We start from the raw sequence: 27,253 nt of genomic DNA on the forward strand, positions 1-27,253 counted from the left end.
TATGGAGGTGGTGACGAAGAAATTTATATAGATTCAAAAATATAGTAAACATTATAAGCACTACAGTCACCAATGTGTCAAGTGTTTTCTCCACCATTCCTGCTTAGTTTCCACTCAGGATATTAAACTTTCTAACTAAGAATAAAAAATAACTTTAATGTTTAATTCACATTTAAATGTTTCTTTTTCTCCCATATATTCAGGGAATTAACCAGAATTGTATATGGAAGGAGAAAACTAGGAAAAAGTAATTGTTGACTTTTCACATAATGGCATAAATATCTGCGAGGGAGAGGTGACCAGCTGGAGAGTTTAGAACTCAAAGTATAGTCCATTGAATTCTGTCCTCTGTTTATTTTTATGTAGAAGGATGTTTTACTTGCCTGTATATCTATGTAAGATACACATATTCTGTCAGTGGAGTACAGAAAAGGAGAGTTGAAGCTACTTGAACTAGTAAAATCCAGGCATAAACAGTTAAGTGTTTGCTGAAAATCTAACTTAGACCTCTGGAAGAGATCCAGTCATCTTAACTACTTAGTCACCCAGCCCTTCTTTTGTTTTTATACTCTGGGCAATTAAATATATAATATGGTTCATTGGGATAAGAAAAAAAATATTTCAATTGTGTAGGAATTCTTTACAGATGCACTGGGGAACATTTCTTAGGTTGTTTGTAAACATGGAAAGGAAAACATTCTAAAGACTTTGAAGTAGATGGTAATCTGAACCAAGTTCTTAGGAGCAAAAGTACCATTCTCAGAGGCTAAAAAATTACGAATACTGTGAAATTTAATAAAACATGGAAAGATTGAGAGTTGAATTAAATATTAAGGCTTAGTTATAACTTTTATTGTTATTTTTAGGAATGATTAAAGGCAAGATTTTAATGTTTTGCGACTACATTTTCAAATGCACTAGGGGTTTTCATTTTGACATTTTTATAATACACAATAAATTTTAATTGTTTTCACATCTCTCTTGTCTTCCGCCCATTTCCACCAATCTTTTTCCTCTTGCACCTCACTTGTCTTCTCCCCCATGTCTTTTCTTAGGACACATGTCTTATAGGAGCAGGAATGAGAATTGTCAGACAAACATGAAGACTGGAATCCTAAATGATATATGATATTGCAGGATCTGGTGTATCTTTAACAGTTTTCAGAGTTCACTGATATGTTAACACTATATCTGTCAACACTAAAAGTAATTATAATACTTACATGTAAGCACGTGTCAGAGAATGCTTAGGGCCATTTCAGAAAATTTTGGTAATTTTCTGAATTACATAAAAAATCTAGAAAACTCTTCAACTCACACACAAATTTTAATGTTAAACTTTCTAATGAAATACAAACCAAAGATACATTAATCAGATTCTTGAAGATCAAGAATGAGGATAGGAAAATAGTAAACTCTCAATTTTGCCTGAATAAGCAATAATGTTTCTAGAAAATCAGAAATCTTTATAGGAACAATAAAAACATGGCAAGCCATAATATACAACATTCTTTGTTCTGCACTGAAGTATTTCAAGCAACATTTGTTACTGCCTTATTAATGATATGTATATTAAATGTGCACATGTGTTCTCAGAGTCAATACCTCTATAAAATCATACAATGTAATAAAAGCAATCACATTCAGAAATACCTGAGATATGTAAGCTATCCAATTTTTAACTTAATTTTTGTATACGTGCATTCAAAACCTTTTTCTTGTTACAAGAATTTGTGTGACACCTACCTTAAAGTACACAGTTTGATATAGGATCAGGCCCCACTGTTTAAGAAACTGAGCTCTGTGTGATGATTGTTTGCTTTTCCTTTCTTTTTAATTTATTTTTTTCATTCAAAAATTTACACTTTCTCACTTCCTCCCATTCCCCTCCCACTCCCCCACACACCCCCTCCCTCCGGCTCCCTCCTCAAAAGAGGGCAGGGAACCCTGCCCTGTGGGAAGTCCAAGGCTCTCCTCCCTACATCCAGGTCTAGGAAGCTTTGCATCCAAATAGACTAGGGTCCCAAAAAGCCAGTACATGCAGTAGAAGCAAGTCCCAGTGACTTTATCAATGGCTTCTCAGTCAGCTCCCATGGTCAGCCACACTCAGAGAGTCTGGTTTGATCACATGCTTATTCAGTCCGGGTCCACCTGGATTTGGTGAGCTTCCATTAGAACAGTCACACTCTCTCAGTGGGTGGACCAACCCCTGGCAGTCCAGACTTCCTTGCTCATCTTTTGCCTCCTTCTGCTCTTCAACTAGACCTTGGGAGCTCAGTCCGTTGCTCTGATGAGGGTCTCTGTCTCTATCTCCATCCATCGCCAGATGAAGATTCTATGGTGATATTCGAGATAATCATCAGTGTGATAGTCGGGCAAGGACAGTTCAGACACGCTTTGCTCTGCTGCCGAAGTTCATAGCAGCATTATTTGTAATAGCCAGAACTTGGAAACAACCTAGATGTCCCTCAATGAAAGAATGGATAAAGAAAGTGTGGAATATATACACATTATTACAGTGCTACTCAGAGGTAAAAATTAATGCCATTTTGAATTTTGCATGAAAATGGATAGAAATAGAAAACACTACCCTGAGTGACATAACTCAGACCTAAGGAGACGGATATGGTGTGTACTCACTCATTAGTGGACTCTAGCCATAAACAAAGGACATTAAGCCTATAGTTCGCAAGCCTAGAGAAGCCAAATAACAAGATGAATCCAAAGAAAAACATATATAGATCCTCCTGGAAATTGGAAGCAAACAAGATTTCCGGGCAAAAGTTGGGAGCATGGGGGTGGGGGTAGGGGTGGGGGTAGAGATGGGGGAAGGGGAGAGGGGGAGAGAGGGAGAAAGGAAGACTGGAGAGAGCTTGGGGGAGTGAGAGGGTGGAGATGGAGGAATGGCGGATATAGGAGCAGGGAAGAAGATATCTACATTAAGGGAGCCATTTTAGGGTTGGCAAGAGACTTGGCTCTAGAGGGGATCCCAGGTGTCCACGGGGATAATTGTTTTCTATAATCACAAACTGTAGTGAAAACAATTGCCAAACATTTTTATTGACTTCTTCCTTCATTGAACAACATAAAGATTGGTTAACGAAAAAAGAAACAAATTATAAAAGGATAAAAGAAAATAACAATATAATATTTGACAGTTGTCTTAAATTTTTAAAGTTTATTTTTAAGGCAGTTTTAGGTTTACATATAATTCGCGGTCCTAGAGAAGCAAAATAAGAAGGAGAACCCAAAGAAAAATATATAGGCATCCCCCTGAATATTAACCTTCATCAGGCGATGAAAGGAGACAGAGACAGAGTCCCACATTGGAGCACCAGACTGAAATCCCAAGGTCCAAATCAGTAGCAGAAGGAGAGAGCACGAGCAAGGAACTCAGGACCGCGAGGGGTGCACCCACACACTGAGACAATGAGGATGTTCTATTGGGAACTCACCAAGGCCAGCTGGCCTGGATCTGAAAAAGCCTGGGATAAAACCGGACTTGCTGAACTTAGTGGAAATGAGGACTACTGAGAACTCAAGAACAATAGCAATGGGTTTTTGATCCTACTGAACTGTATTGGCTTTGTGGGAGGAGACTAGGCAGTTTGGATGCTCACCTTACTAGACCTGGATGGAGGTGGGTGGTCCTTGAACTTCCCACAGGGCAGGAACCCTGATTGCTTTTCAGGATGACAAGAGAGAGGGACTTGATTGGGGGAGGGGGAGGGAAATGGGAGGCGGTGGCGGGGAGGAGGCAAAAATCTTTAATAAATAAATAATAATAATAATAAAAATAAAGAGGTGAATATATAGATTCCACAGCCTTACTAGGTACACTACTATGTGTAATAATATTATATTCATTTATTCTGTTACATTTAAATGAGAAACAAAATCATGAAGGGGATGTCCATAGAAACAGATGTCTCCAGTTAGTGGGAGCTCACAGTTGTGTGGTATGGGCAGTTGGTGGGGCCACTGGAATTTTAGAGCCCATTCCCTATGGAGAGATACCTTGCTCAGCCTAGATAAAGGCAGGGGAGTGCCTTGGTCCTGCCTCATTTGAAGACAGACTTTGTTGACTTCCCCTGGGAGGCCTCACCCTTTCTGAGGAGAGGATGGGGTGGTATGGGGAGAAGGTGGAAGGAGTGGGATGACAGAAGAGAGAGAGAACCGGGATTGGTAAGTAAAATAAGATTGTTTTAAAAATAAAATAAATTAAAAAATAAATGAGAATAAAATCATGACAATTTTCTACTTTCTGTTTGTTTTAAAGGCTTTAGAATGTACCGACCTGTTATCTAGGAATGGGAATCAAATCAAATACTGTAAATTTAGCAATAAACTGCAATATATTAGGTTGATTTATAATTAATGATAAATAACAAATATATTATTATATATGTCCTAAATAATTAAATATGAGAATTGTGTGATCCAAATTCTAATATAACTGAGGTTTTCATTTGTTGTTTTTCAACCTTCGTTGCTCTTAAACTATTTCATTTTAACTTTTCACACTTCATTTAAATGTCTTAAATCTTTTTCAAAGAAATAAACCACGAAGTGTGAACACACAATGACAGAATTTAATTGAATCAAATTCTTATGCTTCATTTTCCTGATAAGTGTATTATAATTACATAGATCGAACCTCTTATTGTTAGACACAGTGAAATATAATATATGGAATTAAAGACAGAAACTATTCATGACCAGGCTTTGAAGAACTTCACAACTATAATGTTGCACCATCTAATTACCATATTAAAAATAAATCTGGGTGAGATGACACATTCTTTTTTTTTTTTATTGATAAAAGGAGGATAAAGAAAAGAAAAAAAAACAAATTTCCACCTCCTCCCACCAGCCTCCCATTTCCCTCCCCCTCCTCCCACTCTTCTCCCCCTCCTCCCACCCCTCTCCCCTTCCCCCCACTCCTCTCCCCCTCCCTTTCCAGTCCAAAGAGCTGTCAGGGTTCCCTGCCCTGTGGTACGTCCTAGGTCCTCCCCCCTCCATCCATATCTAGGAAGGTGAACATCCAGACTGGCTAGGCTCCCACCAAGCCAGCACATTGCGTAGGATCAAAACCGCGTGCCATTGTCCTTGGCGTCTCATCAGCCCTCATTGTTCGCCATGTTCCGAGAGTCCAGTTTTATCCCATGCTTTTTCTGGTAACAGTCCAGCTGGCCTTGGTGAGCTCGCAGTAGATCATCTCCACTGTCTCAGTGGGTGGGTGCACTCCTCGTGGTCCCGACATCTTTGCTCATGTTCTCACTCCTTCTGCTCCTCATTGGGACCTTGGGCGAATCTAAAGAAGCTAAGTAAGAAGGTGAACCCAAGGAAAAACATATAGTTATCCTCTTGGATAAGGGAAGTAGACAAAATTGCAGGGGGGAAAAGTGGGATCTTGGGGGTGGGGTGGGATGGGGGTTAGGGGAGATGGGGAAAGAAAAGGTAGAAGGGAAGGAGGGTGGACTTGGGGAAACAGGAGGATCGGGATAAAGGAAGGTTGGATAGGGGAGCACGGAACCACAATTCTTAGTTAAGGGACCCACTTTAGGGTGGGCAGGAGACTTGACCCTAGAGGGGCTCCCAGGTGCCCAAGCTGAGGTCCCCAGTTAGTTCCCTGGGCAGCTGAGGATAGGGAACCTGAAATGACCCTACCCTAGAGCAATACTGACGAATATATTGCATACCATCCTAGAACTTGCATCTGGCGATGGATGGAGATAGAGACAGAGACCCACACTGGAGCACTGGACTGAGATGACACATTCTTAAAAGAAAATTTGCAACAATTTTGAACATGATAGTAAACAATATTTAGTATGTACACATATTTCCAGAATTAAAATTCAGTCACAAGGATATCTACCACAGCAATTACATCTGGAATTAAAGCAGCAGAAGTTCTAAACTTTTCATATATTCTGGAATTTTGTCAAATATTGCATTTATTTCAGTACACAAGGCTTTCAAAACCTGAACATCTCCTATCCTATGAAGTTTTGTTTAAATTTTTGAGAGCTTGGCAAATGTTTCTCATTTAGGTTTTCATCCATGTTAGATGTGCAACAGGAACTTTTTAGTAGCATTTATTTACAAACTACCTGCCACATGGCAAGCTGGATTTTAAAAATAATTATTACTTTTATAAAATTAAATTTTAATCACATTTCTCCTTTGTTTTGCTCCCTCCAAATCTTTCAATATATCTCTCTTTGCAACTTGTCATGACCTCTCATTTTCAGCAGTATTATATGCATGCATATGTGATATATTCATAAGTATGTATATATTTATTCCATAGACACAAGTAAAAACTGCTCAGTCTGTATGATGTTAACTGTATGTATGTTTTCAGGAATGACACTTTGATATTAAATATCTTTGGCTGACTCTCTTGATAAAGTCATTTTTGAAATAAACAAAGGTTGATTTGAACAGGGGTTTGTTTTTTGCAGATCACTACAGTATAAATATTTACTTAAATAGATTAAGGAAAGTAGAGCAATATTCTAATAGGTAATTCTACATGAAAGTTGGAAATCTTTATTCTATAGCTGCATTAATCTCTCCTTCTACATCTTCAGTCATTGTGTTTATACTCATTCAATGCTGCTTTCACAGAATCTTCATTTAGAACTTGCACATTTTATTACTGAGTGGAATTTAAAAATGCACTTAGATTGATGTAATGCTTACTTAGAGGTAACTCTTTCTAAAATCTCATAGAAAAGTAATGTTTAAAGAATTTTAAGTATTATATTCTGTCATGTCTAGAAACAAAGGTTTCTATAATTATAGTTATTACGTTACTGTTTCATATTTTAAATTACCAAAGACTCTGACTTTACCACTTGGATATAGTAGAGACTTAGAGTCAAGCACAGCCATTTCTTAGCCATTTAATTACCATAATAAAATAGTACAGGTCAGGTAATGTTTAAATAACACAGAATTTTTTTTCTCCTCATTCTGGAAGCTAGGGCATCCAACAATAGGTACCAGTATATTTGATATCTAGAAATAGCATAATAGCCTTCATTTGCTTCAAAGCTGCTTCTTGCTTGTTGTATTCTCACTGTTAGAATAACCATGAGTGGTAGACTATATAACACAAGCATATTTTGTTATTCCGGAGGGATCTACCATATAAAACCTACTCGTCTCTCAAAACCTCTCCTACTGATACTATTACATTGGATTATAAGTTTCAATACTCTAAATAGTAGATGACACAAACTTTTAAATAATAAGTTGTATACAGTTGCATATAAAAAAGGAAGAAGAGATTCTTTTGATATATCTTAATTGGAAGTTGTTGCCATGAGAAACATGAAAGTAGACTAAATTCAAACACTACTTCTTATGTATTGACTATGGTATCATAGATGTTTTATTCTGACTTTTAAAAGGGAAGACAAAATTTAAAGATGCCCCCAACTATCAAAGTCTATTTGATTCAGTCATAATAATTGTCATATTGATTTTGGCTTGGTCTATTTCTGTTGTTGTTGGCAAGGATTTGGAGTGAGAATTTTATTTTCATAAGGGACTATACATTGTTTATTTTAACTTTTTGCTTTTATTTTTCTTTAGACATGAGAGAACATAGACTATCAATATAAAAGTTAGACTCACACAAAATCCAAAGGACCAAATTATCCATTTGTTTTACTTGATGAGGATTTGATATTTGAATATAAAAGCAAGGCATGTTCTTATACAACATATGCATATGACATAATGTCATCTTTCCAACCATCAGATATATTTGCTGTTTTATGCACTTTTTTGATTTTTTTCCAAGAGACCATTCTAACCATATTTTGTTGACAGCATGTAATTGTTTAATATTAAAAGCAGCTGTATCATGACTCAATTACAGAATCCTGTTTGTCATCATTCTTCTCCAGAAATGAATTAAATGTTAACATCAGCTAAACGGAAATGTGCTCACATAGGCATTTCTATTCTTTACCTCTTTGCTTCTTAAGTGTATCAAATGGAAACACTCAAGAAAATGACTTCATTACAATGCCAAATATATTGGCACACAACACTCAAAAGATGCTGGTCTTGGCTGTAACAAAAGGAACATAAAAATGGCATTTTTTTTAGAATGCTACTCAACCTAGGGATTTTTATGTGCATGTTTTGATGTAGTCATCTTATCTTCATAAAATATAATAACATTTTTTTCAGAAATGTCCTTTCTATTTTCTCAAATGCAGAACAATGGATCATTTGAATAATTGTGAGTACTTAAAAATATTAGACAAAATGAGGGGAAAAAAGGGGAATGTAAGGGTCTCCTTTGACAACAATGAGGAGGAGTAAGTTTACCAAATAGAAGAAAGTGGGATTGTAAAATACTTACATTGTGTCAGAGGAATATACATTCTTCCAATTCAGATTCAGGCGTTCTTCAAATAACTTGCAGAAAGGCATAGCAAGTCAGAAAGCAAATCATTTGTTTTTTTATTTAAATATGAAATTCATAATGGGAAGCAGCATGGGGAATGTGACCGAGGACACCACTTGGGGAGTTCTGGTAACATTGTTGTGAATTACTTAAGTCAGGGGTATTTGTAGGGTCAAGCTACTTGACTTTTTCCTCCTTGCTGTGTGTTACATCATTTGATTATATCAAGGCTGCATCAGCCAAAGTCATGTATAACTAGTAATGTCAAGAGTCAGTGTGCTGGGATCAAGTTTCTTGTAAATTTGTCTCTAATGGTAGAGCGGCACAAAGGGAAAGACTTAAAGTGGTCAAGGGGGTGAGCGGCATGCTTAATCCCTGGATGTCCTCTCATGTCTCCTGCCAGGATATCATTATGCGGATCCTAGTGAGGCAAAAGTCGATTATTTCTACTTTATAACTGACAAGAAGGATTTACAGTCAGTCTGATTAAGAACAAAACAACAGGGAGATAATTTAATTAAAGGATGTAATCACGGTCCCTGTTCGCTGCCAAGTAACCCATTCTGAACAAGTTAGAATTATTTTTGGTAGGTCTGAAGATAGGGTTCAAAGTTTATTTTTCTAAAAGTAAACTAGAAATACTGATATAATATAGTTTTGGATACAAAATTTAAGGACTGTTACCAAAAATATATAATGCATTTATATGAGTATAAAAATAAAGTATAATATATAAATAGATATTTCCTTCCCTTTGGAGGACCTAGTAGTCACTCTAGGAAAACTAAATAGACTTATGTTAGAATTGGAATAGGGAAGGTGTAGGCTGAAATTTTGGGATTAATCGTGGCATGGCATTTTAAAATGAATAGGATTTTTCAACCATGGTGAATTAAAATTTCAAAGATTTACACTTCAAACAAAACGTCTTTTGGAGAGAAAGTCATGATAAATTTTATACTGATAAAAGATGTAATAGCAAATTTATAGGGGTTGAAAAAATAAAGATAAAATAACTGATACCTAAGTATTTAAATTAATTTTTATGAGCATAATCATCTTATTTTTCACCATGGGTTAGTATAACCAAATTCTTATAAGATTCAATAAAAACTTCTATGGTAAACTTATGCTAACATGTACAGTTTCACAGTAATTGGTCTTGACATTTTTGATAGGTGATAAAATCTCAAAATTAAAAGAAAATTTTCCACATTAAAAAATAAGCATTAGAAAAAAAAGAACCAAGACTATGGGCCTGGAGGATTGGTTCAGCACTAAGAAGCACTTGGTGTTCTTTCAGAAGATAGAAATTGGTCAGGCTCATTTATGATAAGGAATCTAGAAAGTGAGCAATATTGAATTTTGTCTCTGAATACAGAGAAACATCACTGATTCTATGTACATTTTTGTCCTTTCTAGAGGCCCACATGCCAGAGAGCAATTATGCTTCCTGTTTTTGTTTCTTGTCTCTTTTCCCATAAAGATCAAAACCATCTGGGGGAAAAAGACAAGAGAAAACTCAAAGGCATTTGGAAACCTTGTAGATGTGCCAAACTGGATGACCAGCTCATCTCCTCACCGCCTTCTCTCAGTTTCTGCAACAAAGCTCATCAAAAGTCTCTGGAATAAGTCTGGTACCTTTTTCGAAGTTCCACTGTAAAGGTTACTTTTCTTTCTTTGAATCTTCTACCTGTAATCCTACAAATGCTAAAGGAGATTTTCACACTTAGTCTCCCTCTGTTCATGAGTTTCATTCTCTGAATTAATAACAAAAGACCAATATAACTTTGGTGGGCATTAATTTGTCTGGAATCCATCTACCTCCAATTACACTCACTTGAGGTGAGAATAAAACCCTGAATCATTCTCAAAGACTCCATTCTTCCCTTATCAACATGTAAGAATTAATACTGTGAGCAACAGAAATATATGTTCATAATCTTTAAGAGCTCCGATTTACATAAAACCAATGACTAATACTCTCTGAGAAGGATATGGAGAAATTAACCATCGTACATGCCGCATGCAACTCTCATTTAACTAGAGTGCCACACACATTTGCAGTCGTTTAATGTATTAGCATGTGTGGGTGCACTGATAAACACATGCATACATGTAAACACACACACATACACACACACACACAGAGAGAGAGAGAGAGAGAGAGAGAGAGAGAGAGAGAGAGAGAGAGAGAATGAAAATTCTAGTGCTCCATGCATTGTTTTTTTTTTGTTGTTTTTTGTTTTTTGTTTTTTGTTTTTTAAACTGGGTATTCATTACACCAGTTCACACACCCTGACAAAAACAGCTTTCTCAAGTCTGGTGATCTATTGCTCACCTGGGCTACCATGCTAGAGCTCCAAAAAATAAATCTCCTATTTAAATCTTAGTGTGTTTCTCTCCATCAAAATCCCAAGTTTTGTGTGTGTTTTCTGAATCTAGAAAAACAATATAAAAGCAGAAAAATACATATAGAATATACAATCAAATATTTTTCCTACATTGCATATTTATGTACATACTCAAGCCAAATATAATAGAGGAGTGGAGGAAGAAAAAGAAGGACAAAAAAGGTAGGTAGAGAAGGAATTGGAAGTGGGAAGATGGGAGTTAAAAAAAGAAATGGAGGAATGAAGAACTAAATATATACAGACATAATAACCCAGTTATTCTATTCAAGGTCCTCTAACTCTTCAAAAAATAAATACCAGTTTTTTTCATCAAATAGCCATTTGAAGGAAGAATTTCCGCACAGAAATGATGAGAATCAGATGTACATTAATTGGATAGCATTTCCACAATAATTCATAGCTGGGGGCCCTTATTCTTTCATCAAATTCAAGTTTCTGTCATTTTTTAATGAATACAAATAAATCATCACAAGTGGAACACCCCAGGAACCTTTGTTGGAAGACAAATGCTTCAGTCACTTCAGCTCCATGTGTTAACACAGTGCTAACAGCATGGCTGCAATCTTATTTTGGAAATGAATAAAGAGATGAAAAGAAAACATGCTTACTTTGTGGTTTAATGTTTTCAATAACCATTTATGTCTCTTTTTCACCAAAAGTTAGCAAACTGTCAGGATGTATTCTTGATAAGGGAAATAAGGACATACTCCACAAAAATCAGATGTTTTTATTTCCTTTTACTCATAAATTTCAATGAGACTATAATAGTTTAATAAATCATTTGAATCAGAAGCAATCTTTGTGTATAAACCTGATAACACAAAACAAGGCATTGATTTCTCTACCTTGCCAATCTAACATTCTACATACTGAGATTATTCTTCTTTATGACGTATGGCAATTTTCTAGTTGCTTCACTAAATTGGGAAACAACTCTACCTTTTTATGTAATTCTAAAATTGAACCAAAATATAAGGATAAGAACATTCTGTGTGCTTACTGCATCATCTTCAAGCACCAACTTCAACACTTGCTAGTTTGAAGCCTTTATTAATGGTACAATGCTTCTATCACTCACACAAAACAACTAGAATATCTCTAAATTATATCAAATGTGTTCATTTATTTTTCTGCTAAAATTATTTTTGTCTTAAATTTAACACACAATATATGGAGTGCAGAATTTGAATGAAGTTTTAGTCATGTATATCTGCTTTGAACAATCTTCATTATATTCTTAGTAGTATTGATCTTTTTAAACTTTTCATGACTATAAGACTTATTAGAATAATTTGAGATTTATGTATATATGGGGATGCATAAGGCCTACACATAACAGAACTTAAAATATTTTAAATGAAATAAAATGAAAATGTTAAAATTAGTAATATTAAAGGCCAGGATCACTCTTGTTTTTGCCTAATGGGAGCATGCTGTATATGTTAAGCTTTCAGGGAATTCTCCAATCTCTTTCTCCCCATCTCACTGTAAGAACAATGAGATATTCATTATTGCATGGGAGTGGAAATTAGATGATCATGCTTTCTCAAGAGGCACATTTACCTGTAGAGTCATCTTTCCATTCCTTTCTTTCAGAGTTAAATCTATCTTCTTCCTTCATCTAGTCAACAAAATCCTGCCCTGTATTTAAGGTTTGGAAACAGACATTTTCTATGACAACCATGACTAGGATCCTCTTGTCTCAAGAACTATCTGTTCTCTACAAGGCCTGTGTGATTTGAAAAGCCTGCTCTCTTCCATAGAGTAGGGTGGGGTTGAAGTTCCAGACAATTTTATTCTTGTCTCTATGTTGCCATGCGGCAAGATTTGTAATAACTGTGATACTTCTTTACTTTTTCTAGAAGTTCTACTTCTGTCTCTTTTTTTAAAACCAGTCTCTCCTAGATTGCTCATGGACTCATAGGAAAGCCAAGTGCTGTTGTTCAAGTAAAAGTACACATCAAAAAAAAAAATAATAACACATAGTGACAGTCTGCTAAACTCCTAAATCAGTGTTTTGCTCAGCCTTCATCAGTGAGGTTTCCTTCTGCAGTAGATGGGAAGCAATACAGAAATTACAGCTAGACATTACACAGTGCATAAGAGATCTTGAAACACTCAGCCATAACAGGATGTCTCCATCAAAACCCTCCCTTGAGAACTCAAGAATCCTACGAAAAAGAAGGCATAGACTGTAAGAACTGAAGGGGATGGAGGGCACCAAGGAAATGCCATCTAAGTCAATAATAAGATGGACATACATTTGAAGTCAGACAGTGTGTACAAGGCCTTTCATGGTTCTGTACCAAATGGGGTCCTAGAGCTGAAAGGAAAAGTTGATATATGCTCCCATCTCTAACACAGAAGTAATTGGTAACACTTCCAAATAAAAAGTATACTTCCTCCAGGAAATGAATTACTCTTGAAGGTACAGTACATGCCCAGCAGTAGTCAAAAGAAAATGGATTTAACAGCAACATCGAAGAAAGGCTCCTCTCCTCATCTCATAATGTGCCATGTGCTTTTTTTTTTAAAAAAAATTGTTTTAATTTAAATGTATTTTTATTTATATTTTTCTTGATGTTTTTTACCCTAACTTCCCTTATGTCCTCCAGTTTAGTGTTTTTAAAATGTTTCTGAATAAGTGAATGGGTAGGTCTCTGAACATATCTTTTTATATAGTTTCTTGGTTCTTTTCTTTCTGTTTTGTTATTTTCTTTCTGATGTGTTATTTTATTTGGTCTCATTATATTTTATTTAATTATTATCACTTAGAAGACTGTTTTCTTTTTAATGAAAGACCAAAATGGGGAACTGAATGGGAGGTTAGGCAGGGAGGACTTGGCAGATGTAGGAGAAGAGTGAACCATAATATAGATATATTTTATAACAACAAAAAAATCTATTTTAATTAAATTTTTTTTAAAAAATCTACTCTCTTCATCATCAGTCTTTTTCTTCTCTTTCCCAAAATAACAAGGAAGAAGGCTTTAGACTACCACCTTTTTTGAAAGCCTTTATGAATTTCTTTTGAATTTCCATATATGAATGAAAATGTGCAATGTTTATCATCCTGAATCCGACAATTTTACTTTATATTTTGTAAGCTCTATTTTTTCCCATGGATAACATTGTATCCTTCTTCATGGCTCTCCATGGTTAGGAGAAGATTCCTAGAGATGCAGTTCATGTTGGACAACCTTGGGTTTGCCTTTCTAAACAAGTAATACAGGGAATTTTTATAATCAGGTTCCTTGGCACAGATCCTTAGAAACAGAGTAATAAATTATCAAGTGCCTAGTTATAGTATAGTTTAATAAATGTTCAATAGAAATTCAGTAAATCATGCCTGTATTTGAAGAAAGACATCAAAGGTCCAAATAAGAAAATTTAAGATGCAAAGTACAGTGATTTATATTGAAAGCAGGAGGAGGTCTGGCAAAAAGTGGGAACGATGCCATCCCACAAGTGTACATTTCGATGGCATTACAACACCACTATTTATCCCACTCCAGTAATTGTCAGCATTTTCTCTTACAGGGTTTTCCTCCTGTTAGAAGAAAGCCCTGGGCATTAGTCATAGCCAAAGAGCAGTGGGTACTGTCCTTGGGAACAAGGTGCCTGGCAGCATCAGTGTCAGTCAAGAGTGATGCCCTTGTTGTTTAGGACAAAGGCCAGAAAAAGAAGAGACACTAACCCAAGTTGAGAATGAGAGGGGAAAGTCTGTCACGCTCTATAGATCCTTGTCCCTGAGGTGACAGGTAATGAGAAATCATCATTCATAGCTTTACCAACACTGTGGTGGAAATCAACTTCTCTACCAGAAACAACTGAGCATGGAACAGACACTTAAACATTCTTCGTGCAATATATTCTGTTTTCTCAAATACAAAACGTCAATTTTAGTTCTATTTTCCCAGAGGGGCATATTGTTTTTCTATTCTTTTATGAGAGTAGAACTTTTCCTTTTTTTTTTTCTCATGGCTTTCTAGCAAGGTATGATTCTCAATACCCAAAGTGCACTCTTCAAACATGAAGTGGCAGTATGTTAGCAAGATCATCCTGCTAGCTTTAGCCAGATTAAAAATGTGCAATGGCTGTAGCTTCTGCTAACACACGAGAAGTGCCTCAGGCAGTGCTAGGAGTTTTGGCTGTTTGCTTGGGCACCTGTTTTTTTTTTTTTTTTTTTTTTTTTTTTGCTGACATTGTTGGAATGCCTTCTTTTTTTTTTTTTTTGACTGCTTGCTGACACCACCAGAGCCAAAGATCTCTATCAATTACCAAAATACTGTTAAGTACTTATTTTGTTAAGTTAGATTACATAAAAGTTTGATTTCACCAATTTAAATAAAACCATTACTTATATACAAAAGGCGAGAGAGAGAGAGAGAGAGAGAGAGAGAGATAGTAAATCAGTGCTAATACGTGGTTTCAACTAAATTACATGGCATAAGCAGATACTTATCTCTTTCTATACATGTCTTTCAACCAGAATAACTATTTTTCTCTGTCTCTGTCTGTCTTTGTCTCTCTCTCTCTTTCTGTGTGTGTCTGTATGTATGTACTCAGGGAGGGTAGGGGAGAGAGGGGGTTTTACTATATAGCCCTGGTTGGCTTGGAACTCATAAAGATCCCCCTTGCCTCTGTTTCTGGAATGCTATATTATAGGCACAAATCACCACAACAGCCTGGGAATTTTGTTTTTATGTTTTAGGTTAAAATGACAGCAAAACCACTTTTAAAGAAAGATCTAAAAAAAGAAAATAATTTAGCAGAAAAATATGAAAATGGAAATGGTTGGTGTACAGGACTGGGGTGATTTCATGCCAAACGCTGTCTTATTGAATGATCTAGAAACCCATGCTTTTCTGTAAAGTGGTTTGACTGTCTTTTATTCTGCATCTGATTTAAAAAGAAAGATTATTTCTATAATGTCAAAAAGCATTCGATACTTATAGAACTGTTGTAGTTTTAAGTTATAAAAACTTCAATAAAATAAAAGCATATTTCCCTCTTTTTTATTGTTTAATTGAAAATAGATATTTTCACTCAATATATTCTGATTACAGTTCCAATCCTGCAAATCTTCCCTGATTCTTCCCCCCTCCACTCCCACCCACATTCATATATATTTCCTCTCTTTAATTAGAAAAAATAATCTAAACATAATAAGACAAAAATTATTTCAACATTAGTACTTTTAGGCCAAAATTATTTAGAATTAGTAACTAATGTAAATCTAGGTCAAGCATTGTGTGTGTTGTTTTGTTTGACTTTGGTGTGAATAAGTCATCTCTCAGGAGGAGTAAATAAATGTTCTGTATATCTCAAGGAATTCTGCGTCACTATTATGTCTGTTCTATCAAAGATAAGTGCGTTTGCAAGGATAGAAAAACAGACCCCTAAGAGCCAACATGATTTCAAAAAAAAAAAAACTGAAAAGAAATATATTTTTATCTCTTTACAACAAATTTTTATTATCAGGCCTTATTTCTGCCCATTAAAAAACTGCTATTTTTAGGATTATGTTTCAAATATAAACCAAGACAATAATTCATTTAAAATAGTGAATAAATGAAATTTCAGTAATATCTGCTAAGAATGAGATAATATAATTGATTAAATTTGGACATGCTTAGAATTGTGTCCAGGGATAAAATTCACTATATATTACATTGGTTTTTAAAATATCTTCATCCTAGAAGACTTGGATGATCAGATTCACAAGGGGAAGAAATACAGGGAAGAAGCCAAACTTTTTTAAAAAAAATGCTGAAAATGAAATACTCCTAGAAACTTTTTTGTTAACGTTTTATTTGTAAGATTGATTATTAAATATGTACAAATAATTTACTGCTTCACTTGTAAGATTTTATACTGACATATTGAAAGTATGCTAGCAGCTATTTTCCATAGAAGATATTTGTTGGACCAAATATTTTGAGTTTTGTTGTTTGTTTTCACTTTAATTTTGTAATATTTTATTAGTTCTATGAGAATTATCTTCATGTTTAGATTATATTTATTTTCTGTCCCCCAACTTTTCCTGTATTTATCCTGTCTTCTCTACCCACTCATCTCTGTGTTACTTTTTCTATTTGCTTCATCAAGGGTAATTTTTGATGCCTAGCATGGCCCTTCTTTTGAACAATTTGAAAAGCCACTTTTAGAGGAAACTGAAATTCCCTCTTCTAGAGAATTTGAGAATTGCTGGTAGCTCATCTGATATACATGGAACTCTCAGTCTAACTTCCTTTTTATGCTGAAATTTAGTCTAACTTGAGCTTCCACAGGTCTTATACATGTTACTATAACTGTAAAGATTTAATATATTGAAGTAGACTTAATGTGTACAGAAAACACTATTTACTCATAGTCGTGCACATCCTATTACTCTCATATTTTTTTACAGTCACCATTTCACAATGACCACTGACTTTTTCATGGAGAATGTATGGTGCATATGTTCTATTTAAAGACAAATATTCCTTATTCTTTTATTCTATGTATCTTGGCCAGTTGTGAGTCTGTGTTAATCACAACCAACTATAAATAGAAATTTCACTGATGAAGGTTGAGAGATATATTAATCTATGAGAGTAATGGTAAGTCATTCTGTATTGCTTTAATATATGGGTTTCATCCAGTATAGTGGTACTTGATGCAAATTAGAGTGATTGGTTATTATAAAGATGTTCACGCCATTATAATTGTACCAATGCAGGTCTTGCAAGATCTACTTCCTAGAGTTCATGGGAGGTTAAGATTAGTTATAACTTTTAGAGTGGTGTGAAGAACATCTCCTAACACAAAGAAAAGAGGTCAATAAAGATGAAGATTCTAGGTCAATTAAACATAAGGTATCCATGTCCTTATGTGGTTAAAAACTGTGAATTTTTCATCAGTGGAATGTTACATCCAAGTTCTGAAGGGTAATCCAAAGTATTAACTATACTAAATTATATATGGGGTTTGGGACAGCTATAGCAAATTAAGTTTAGGCTTAATTTAGGACTGGTCAACAACTCAAAAAAGTAAACCATTCCAGTCACTGTTTCTTTTCTTTTCTTTTCTTTTGTTTTTATTTAATATGGTATCTTATAGTGCCTAACAGAACATTTTTACCCACTGTAGGACAACATCATTTGACCCTTTTTTGTGGATATATTTGATGCTGGTTGTGAAATACTTGTATATATATATATATATATATATATATATATATATATATATATGTGTGTGTGTGTGTGTGTGTGTGTGTGTGTGTGTGTGTGTGTGTATACACACACACACACACACACACACACACACACATATATATATATACATATATTTAAAATGTCGTATCAATAGATGTGTAAGACCTTGATCATGAAGTGATGTTGCTTCTATAGTGATAAGCTTTTAGATGTAACAATGATGGCAATATTACAAACTAAAAACTCCCTAGGATATCAATAGATTATTTCCCAATGAAACTATGAAAGTACACATTAAGGCAAAATAACCACCAAACGATTAGTGTATTTTTAAAGGCTTTAAAAATCAGCAAGTGTGTTCTGTCTTAGATCATGGTACCCATAAAATACCCTAAGCAGATGTAGGAAGGGATTTTTCTCCCAGTTACCTTGAAATCCAATGATTTAATAATCCCCTGAATGCAGATCCTGAGTCTCATGATCATAAGTCTCATTATATATGTACCTTCCCAATGTCCTGTGAAAGAGAAATATTTTAATTACTGAAATCACAAATATCCTAAGAAAAAAAACTGACCTAACGATCCTTGGTAAAACAGATCTAGTTCGGTACCATAAGATTAATTCTGCTGTCCTGTGCTTATGTCCCTATATGACTGTTCTTTAAAATACTTGTATAATGATTGGGTTATTTTGGAATTACCTAGATATTACATAACTTTATTATCAAATCTGTTGTAATAGGAGCGGCAGGCTACTTTTCCCGCACCCGGCCGCCCACACGGCTAGCTTTACCCAAAATAATTACACGGAAACTGTATTCTTTTAAACACTGCCTGGCCCCTTAGTTTCAGCCTCTTAACCCATTTCTAATAATCTATGTAGCACCACAAGGTGCACTTACCAGGAAAGATCTTAACCTGCGGCTGTGTCGAAAGTGAGAATCATGGCGATTCCTTGACTCAGCTTCTTTCTCCCAGCATTCTGTACTGTTTACTCTGCCTACCTAATTTTATGTCCTATTAAAGGGCCAAGGCAGTCTCTTTATTTAACCAACGAAATTAACACAAGCCAGAAGACTCTCCCCCATCATTTCCCCTTTTTCTGTTTAAACAAAAAAGAAAGGCTTTCATTTTAACATAGTAAAATTACATATAACAAAACAGTTATCAAGCAAGAATTACAGTTACAATATTTATGTCTATTTTATCTTTTATCATAACTAAGGAAAACTATAACTATAACTAACCATTCTTCAACTCCATCAAAGACTCCAGAAGGATATAATATTACCTAAGCAAACAAGAGGTCCAAAACTCTAGAAATGACAGCGACATCTCGCTGCCTGTACAGTCACCCAAAGTTTTTCTGTACAGTTGGGGCATCCATCTTCAGCCTTCAGGCCCATAGAATCTAGCAGATATTTCCATGAAGTAGGAAATTTCAAAGACAGTTCAGTCACTATCTGCTGTGTCTTGCAGAATGTCTCGCAGACTCTTTCATGAGTCATGAACCCCAAAAGACCGTCTCACCTTTAGGCAAAGTTTAGCAGTCCTCTCTCTGTGGGTTCTCTGTGTCCATTTTATGCAACAGTCCAGGCAAGAGTATTTCTTTGCACAAATGGCTATCAAACTCCATAAGGATCCTCTTTGACGTCCATCTTCCTCTTGAAGTAGATTGATGCTGCCAGGAGCAGACATGTCTCATTGTCATGAAAAGTCCTAAGTTATTAAAATATTTTAAATGCCATATTCTGTAGCCCTTGAAAGATATGAAGAATGCCTATCTGAAATATATCTCTATATATCTAGAAAATCTAACTACCATGACTACAAGCTTTACTATTATCGATGATTATCCATTAACAACCTATATTTTCTAATTATACATTTTACTTTTAAAATAAACTACACAATCACAATACCTTAATCAAGAGCAGAAATACATATACATATAGCAAAATTGACCTTAAAATCCACACCAATGCAAATTATTCATACCTATATCATTTCCCCCTTTAAATGTAAAAGAACATTTATAAACAATATTTTGGGAACATGGGCACAGTTTTTTCTCTCCAAACTGCTTTTTGCTGAATGGGGGCATTGTTAATTAGGTCTTTTATGGTATAACCTGTGTGCCAGAGTCATCTCAGTTGGCAGTTGATCAAAGTAATTTTTTTTCTTTTCTTTTTTTCTGATTTTCTTTTTTCTTCTTTTTTATTTTATTATTTATTTATTTATTTTATTGATAAAAGAAGAATAAAGAAAAAAAACCAAATTTCCACCTCTTCCCAGCCTCCCCTTTCCCTCTCCCTCCTCCCACTCTTCTCCCCCTCCTCCCACTCTTCTCCCCCTCCTCCCACCCCTCTCCCCTTTCCCCCACTCCTCTCCCCCTCCCTCTCCAGTCCAAAGAGCAGTCAGGGTTCCCTGCCCTGTGGTAAGTCCTAGGTCCTCCCCCCTCCGTCCATATCTAGGAAGGTGAACATCCAAACTGGCTAGGCTCCCACCAAGCCAGCAGATTGCGTAGGATCAAAACTGCGTGCCATTGTCCTTGGCGTCTCATCAGCCCTCATTGTTCGTCATGATCAGAGAGTTCAGTTTTATCCCATGCTTTTTTTGGTAATAGTCCAGCTGGCCTTGGTGAGCTCCCAGTGGATCTACTGGGAGCTCAAAGTAATTTTTTGAGGCTGTTCACAGCAACCTTTCAGGAGGTCTTGGTCTATCATACCATATCGGTATAGAATCAATCCACAGGGTCTGGTCCTCTGTGAAAACAAAAGAAGACCCTCTCCAAAGCATCATCTCCTTAGACCCAAATTTTGAAATCGTAATACCCTTATATCCATTCTGGTTTACCTTGGCAGCCCATGTAATGAAATGTCTCTCTGTACTTAGGCCCTTCATAGTCAAAAATTTTAAAGAAAACACAATAATTCAAAGAATCCAGACTTTTTGTGAATTTTTTATTTTTACGTGGCTTATTTTTTTATTTTTTAATCTCTTAACTATCTGTATTTTGTCTCTTTTAAGACTTTACCCTTTTTTTAAACCTATAACTTTATTTTTTATATATTTTTCTTTTTTTTCTCAAGCCTATATACATTCATGCAACACCGTGATCCATAGAGGTCTTTTATGTCTGAATCTGTCGTATTGTGAATCTGTAATTTTTTTACTATCCAGGAGCATTTCCTAAAATGTTAAGCATTTCTTAAAAACTTAAGTTGTGCCACATAGGGGTAATACAGTACCACCTGTTTTCTGCCAAGTCTAAACCATAACTGCACTATTTTTATGGTAATTATGGCAGTTCCTGCCTGAGTTCAGCACAGTTTAGCATGGAGCAGCCACTTTTGCCTTAGATCTATTTGGTGCCCCTGAGCCACAGTTCCAGGCACATAGCAAGTCCACATTGGAGCCACAGTCAGCAGTTTAATTTGAGACTGAGGGTGCACCACAGAAACTCCCCTCATCCAAGTTACAGCCAAATATGACAAGCAGAACACTGCACAGTCTGAAAACGTCTCTGTATGGCATCGGGAATCCGCCATGCTCTTCCGCCTGCCCAAGCCTGACATGGCCGGCTGCCCAGGTGCAGGCAGGGAGCACTGAGCCATCAGTACGGTCTCAGAGCCTCTCCTTCCGATCCCAAGTGGGAACACAAACATCCAGTCCCACAAAAGCCATTGGAAGGTTCCAAAGCCAGAGTTTACGCTGGCAGCATAGCCCCAAGAAGCTGCACTTCAAAATGACACAGTATCTTCCCTGCTGCTGCCACCAAATCAGGAAATCTCTCTACAGCACACCACCAACAAACAGCAAAAATCTGTGTCAAATTCTCTCTCCCCTATCCTCAAGCCCTCTCAGGTTTTTAAGTGGACTCAGTCCATCACGTCCGGCACCATTCTGTTGTCGTAGGAGCTGCGGGTTGCGTCCCTGGCACCCGACTGCCCACACGGCTAGCTTTACCCAAAATAATTACACGGAAACTGTATTCTTTTAAATACTGCCTGGCCCCTTAGTTTCAGCCTCTTAACCCATTTCTAATAATCTATGTAGCACCACAAGGTGCATTTACCAGGAAAGATCTTAACCTGCGGCTGTGTTGGGAGTGAGAATCATGGCGACTCCTTGACTCAGCTTCTTTCTCCCAGCATTCTGTTCTGTTTACTCCGCCTACCTAATTTTATGTCCTATTAAAGGGCCAAGACAGTCTCTTTATTTAACCAATGAAATTAACACAAGCCAGAAGACTCTCCCCCATCACATTTAACCCAAACTAATTTTTAAGTCAAAAAATGTTTTTTATTTGATCAGGCATAATCTGCCAAAAAAGAGAAATTCCCCAAAGTTAGAATTGGGCAGAGTTTTCTATTTGTCTTTCTAGAATGATAAAAACACACAATTTATGAATCTAAAGACTGACAAATGAAAAATCTAAATAAGAAGGGAGAATCATGCAGAAGAAATGTCCCAGAAAAAGCAAAAAAATTGGTTAATGGTATAGCCCACTTCCCATTGAATAAATCTCATAAATCTTTCTAGAGTTTGTATCTGTTATTTTCTACAGACATATAAGGCAAAGGGTCTTTTTGTAGTCCCAGTTCAATTAAAAATTAAAATTGCCTGTAGTATTGGAGCATGGCTCTTTTTTTCTCTAAATGTAAACATACTTATTAAAGAAAATGTAAACTCTCTCTCTCTCTCATGTCAGAAAAGCCACCTAGCATGGGAAGGAAGAAAAACCAAAATTAAGGTACTATTTTCTTTCCTCTAATCTCATAATCATTTTGTTTTATATTGGCTTTTAAAACTTCTTTTAAGGTGTAAATATCATCTCAAAATTTATAAGACAAACATTTAAAATGTTTAAGTTTTCTTCAGTTAACCATGATTATTCCTAACGGTGACATTTGAAGTCTGCAAAAGGATACTGGGATACCACAATGACTATCTCACCTTGTGGTAATGCCACTAAGATGACAAACACTGGAGCAAGATCAGCTTTGGACTACAAACTTATCAGGAGAATATCAAGATAATTAACTAACATGGGCTAGCTCATAGACAGCTTCAGTCAAGACTCACTTAAGACTTAAATTTTCTTGTAACAGCAAGACAGAAACAAAGATAACTCTGCCAGGACTTGACCATTATCTCAATTTTCTTAGGGAACCCCCAAAATGCCATTACACCCAGATAACATGAATTAATAAGAACATGACATTCAAATTCCAAAAAGGTGGTTGTACAAGTTTGCATTTCCACCAACAATGGATGAGTGTTCCCTTTATTCCACAAGCTCTCTGGTGTAGGCTATCATTGTTGTTTTTGATTGTAACCATTCTGACAGGTGTAAGATGATATCTCAAAGTTGTTTTGATTTGCATTTCCCTGATCACTAAGGAGGTTGAGCTTGACCTTTAGTGTCTTTTGGCCATTTGAACTTCTTCTGTTGAGAATTCTCTGTTCAGTTCAGTCCCCCATTTTTTAATTGGGTTAATTAGAGTTTTAATGTCTAGTTTCTTGAGTTCTTTATATATTTTGGAGATCAGACCTGTGTCTGAAGCAGGGTTGGTGAAGATCTTCTCCCATTCAGTATGCTGCCTTTGTGTCTTAATGACAGTGTCCTTTGCAGGAGGTCCCATTTATTCATTGTTGCTCTTATTGTCTGTTCTATTGGGGTTCTACGTAGGAAGTGGTCTCTGGTGCCCATGAGTTGTAGACTACTTCCCACTTTCTCTTCTATCAGGTTCAGTGTGGTCATATTAATATTGAGGTCTTTAATCCATTTGGACATTTAGTGGGCTTGAGTGCAAGTTGTTATTAGTCATGATCAGGTAACAAATTAACAAAGAAGATTGGATTCTAGATTCTTGTTTTTAAAAGATAAAGCTGAGCTATAAAATGATAGAATTAAAGGATAGATTGTTGAATCTACTTCCCAACTAAAAAAGCAATTACTAGTATCAAATATTTTCAATTTGATGTGGGAGTGTCATATATCAATCTGTTGATTTCATTGGTTAATAAATAAAGAAACTGCTTGGCCTGATAGGTTAGAGCATAGGTGGGTGGAGTAAATGGAACAGAATGCTGGGAAGAAGGGAAGATAGGCAGATGCCTCCTCTTCTCTCTGGTCAGATGCGACGGAGCAAGCTGCCAGGTCAGAGATGCTGAATCTTTCCCGATAAGACTGGTGCTACACAGATTATTAGAAATGGGTTAGTCACGATGTGAGAGTTAGTGAAGAAGAGGCTATATATAATGGGCCAGGCAGTGTTTAAAAGAATACAGTTTCCATGTTGTTATTTCGGGTCTAAAGCTAGCTGGTGGCTGGGAGCTGGGAGGCAGGAAGTGGCCCAAAGCTCCTACTACATAAATTGGTTTATATTTTTGTATATTGATACAGATTCAAGGTTACTTTTGTTATACTATGTGTGTGTGTGTGTATGTGTGTGTGTGTATTCTTGTTTACGGTATTGTACCTATGACGATCATTTAAAAATATAAAGTTTTAATACTTGAAAGCTATTCAGGATACTAAAGAAAGACAGGTTAATATTTGTTCATCTATAACAATCAAACTTATAATCATGTTAGGTATGTTTTCAAAGTCAAACAGAGATATATTTTAAATTGATAGTTGGTCTTCAAACTATTTAGAGATCTACAAAATGTGGCATTTAAAATATCTTAATAATAAAGCTTTTCATGACAATGAGACATATCTACACCTGGCAGAAACAATTTACTTCAAAAGGATGATAGTCTTAGAAGGACCTCCATTTGGAGCTTGCTTTCATTGTGGCAAAACTAAACATTTGGCCTAGAAACAACTCTTGACTTGAGCACAAACAGTATGCTGTCTAAATTGGACAAATAGGACACAAAAGAAGGAGACTGGCAAACTTTGCTTCACAAAAAATTTCTGTCAGACATTCTAAAGCTGTAAGCTGAAGATGGATGTCCCAACAGAGAAACCTTCTGGTGATATTTCAGGGAATCAGCTGTTTTATTTCTATATATAGATTTGGATGTTGCTTACGATGCACTTTCTATTTATTTAAGTAATGTTATATCTTTCTTATCTTTCAAACTGGGTTAAAGATTAGATAGTTATAGTTATACATTTCCACATTTATAATACAAAATAAATTATCTACAAAATTTTGGAGTCACCAAAAAAGAATAAATAATGGAGTATCCTTTCTGAATTTGCCAAATACTAATGGACTATACATTCTGAATGTATTTCTTATTTGATAATTGTTTGTTTTACATTAGTTTCATTCTGTTAAAGATAATACCTTTCCTTTTTATTTGAACAACACCCCTTTTTATTATTGTATATAGTTTTATTATGTTAGAATTAAACATTTCCTTTTTATTTAAGACAAAAATGGGGGAATGCTACAGAAGATTTGTTTGTGTTTTCAATCTGAAACCACCAATGGAATGAACAATGCATCTTTCTAGTGAACTCAGAGGAAGTTAGAAGAGGATAGAGATAATAAGGAGGGACTTAAAAGATCCATGATCTTTTCAATTGTGAAGGTGGAGAAGAAGGTGAGGTGACCATTTCTCCATTGCACTGTGGATCAATCATCAGGTTCATTTTCTAACATTTTACTCCTGAGATTTACTGAATAATAAAACATTAAAACAAGCTGTAATAAATAATCTTTACAGATGTAATGCATATGAAGAAGTTATATAAAAAAACTTGAATGTGTCATTAAGGATGAAAAGCACTGAAGTTTTGTTTAAATATTGAACTGATAAAAAGTGAAAACTAAAACAAAAATCAGTTTTTCCATAACTGTGCACAGAAGCCATTGGATAGTCATGACAAGAACTCTAGTGACTAGAGGCCACAGGACAATTTTATTTTTTTTATAATTTTATATCTTCATGGTTGTTCTCCTTTCTTTTTTCAACATCCAAGTCAGTGTTTTAAATCCTAAATATTTTAAAAGCATTGGAGAAAAGGGAGGCTTAAAAAGATCCATGTTGTTAGACTGCAAAGATTTCTAGGATGAAGAAAGAAATATTCTGGCTGTTCTATGATTCCATACTTTAGATATGATATAAGATCAGCCTAGACCTTTACCACAAAACCAAGAAAAATGAGAAATAAGAGACTAAAAACCAAGAAGGAAACTCAGCATTAGAAAAATATCCTTGTCAGTCTAATATCACCCAGAAAACCTCCAGGTTCTACAGATCTCAATCAGAAAACTACTTCATTCTCTCTTCCTCCTCTCCTTCCTATAAGGAAAATTTATTTAATAGATATTACTTTTTAGATATAGGTAATTTACATATTTCAGACATGAATGCTCCATTTTTTATATCCTGGGTAACAACAGTATGAAGAAAAGTCAAATTCAGCTTTCTAATGTGGGCATCTACCCTATATACAAAATCTTCCTCTTTTTTGTGTTGAAATGAGCAGCAGAGAATAGAATGGGATTTAAAGTATGCCATTTGTGAAAATGGAGTGTGAGTATAGCTGTAGCCTTTGCTAATCAACAAACTTTTTTCCAGAATTAATGAATCTGGCAAAACAGATCTGTAGTCGTGACCAAACCTGGAAAGGGGCATTAGGAATTGCACATTCTTGCTCTCCTGAGGAACAGTGTGCTTTCTGCTGTTTAGTGCTGATTCAATGTAGCATTGGAATGCTGTGTTTTCAAAGTGCTGTGTTCCAGAAGAAGTTAGCTTCTCATTAGCATCCTGGGAAGTCAAATGTATATAGGAAAAAAATCAACCTCACCTTCACATAGGTAAGTTCTCATCTGAACTATGCATAGAAATAGGGGACTAAGATGATCATGTTTGAGTGTGTGAATAAGATATTGAGCAGCCATATACAGAATGTAGAAATAGGAGGCTCACATATGTAAATAGATTTAAAATACACATGTGTATTAAATGGATCAGCTTCAATAATATTTTTTTTTCCAAATTTTGTTTTCAACTGAATTAGTTCAAAGATAGTACTCAAATTCAAACATGAATATAAACCAATAATGCTTCAATAAATTGAAGAAAATTATGGTTAATAAACTATGGCTGTCCTTCATCCACTACATGGCAGCAATGTCTGTTCAGAAATTTATCTGTTCCTGTTTGCTGGATTTAGTAACTTCTTTAACAACAAAATACAATGGTAATAACACATGACTTTCACAGAGTGTT

This window comes from Microtus pennsylvanicus, chromosome 2 (genome assembly GCF_037038515.1).
Source record: "Microtus pennsylvanicus isolate mMicPen1 chromosome 2, mMicPen1.hap1, whole genome shotgun sequence".
Lineage (NCBI taxonomy): Eukaryota > Metazoa > Chordata > Mammalia > Rodentia > Cricetidae > Microtus > Microtus pennsylvanicus.